The 1086-nt window shown below is 52.3% G+C and overlaps 1 pseudogene across 1 annotated transcript; it reads left to right on the top strand.

Moving 5' to 3' along the window:
• Positions 1-535: 535 nt before the first annotated feature.
• Positions 536-941, top strand: GGTG_14414 (hypothetical protein; annotated as a pseudogene; the record flags this gene model as incomplete). The annotated part of the gene is made up of 1 exon: positions 536-941.
• Positions 942-1086: the final 145 nt, after the last annotated feature.

Below are 1086 nucleotides of genomic sequence, written 5' to 3'. Positions count from 1 at the left end.
CGTCACTCCCACTCAGGCCGAAGCGGTCAACTGGACGGATTCCACAAATCGGTCCGAGGAATATATCCCTTGCAACGCGGAATGCAATGATCACGACCCGATTACGTATGAGATAGCGTTCTCGAGCGATCAGCCCCAGAACTCAACTTCCCTTAAAAAGGATGCAGGCAAAAAGCAGCACGCCGGAGAGCAGCACACTGGCGACGAGCACACGGATGAGCAAAACACAGGCGATGACCAGCAAACCAAAGTTGCAGGACCCCGGAGATTAGGAAGGAGGAAGTCCGAAGGTACCCCCTATCCCGCAGGATTTGTCACTGGGAACAATGCGCAGCAAGCCGTTACCCTGCGCAGTGCACGGCAAAAAGCACCGAGGGTGGCAAAAAACGCAAGCGGAAAGCAGCACGAGTGCGGCGAGCAGCAGGGCGAAACCGTCGAATTACCAAGGTTACGGAGAAACAAACGCGCTGTTGCCCCAAATGAACCACCATCCGACGAGCCACAATCCAAGCGAAAGCCCCGTCCCGTAGCCATTATGGCCGAACATTTACGCGACGCAAATGCCATCGCACAGTTAAGGGATCACATCAAAGCTTCGAGGGGAAATGGGCGGCTTCCAGAGTTAAAGGTCAAGGAAGAAGATAGAGTCCGCGCAGCAGTTGCATATTGCAAGATTGCGATTCAGGCTAAGCAGTTAGCTGGCTACTGTGGCCTAAGGTCATGGATAGCATGGGCTTCAGCTAATAAGCTTATCAACCTTGAAAAGGAAAAGGCGAACAGAAAGCGCAACCCTGAAGATGTGCTCAAAAGAGCGCATGCAAAAGTCGCTACCTTGACATATGGTGCGTTCAAAAATCGCCTTTCAAAAGCAGGAAAATTGGAAAATTTGGGAGCATTTATGGCCATGCTTCCCTTCGATGGACAACTGGACGACGGTATAGCACTTCGGGATTACCAAAGGGTTGGGCAAGACGAGATGGAACAATTGAAGGAGCAGTCAGCGAGGGGCATTGGTTCACAATTGGCAGAGGTGGCGGACGAATTTCTGACAGCTTTGTGGGAAGGCAAGGCGTACCCCAGAAGGGC

Source organism: Gaeumannomyces tritici (assembly GCF_000145635.1).
Source record: "Gaeumannomyces tritici R3-111a-1 unplaced genomic scaffold supercont2.386, whole genome shotgun sequence".
NCBI lineage: Eukaryota > Fungi > Ascomycota > Sordariomycetes > Magnaporthales > Magnaporthaceae > Gaeumannomyces > Gaeumannomyces tritici.
The sequence above is the reverse complement of the archived record's forward strand: the minus strand, read 5'-3'. Positions and strand labels throughout refer to the sequence as shown.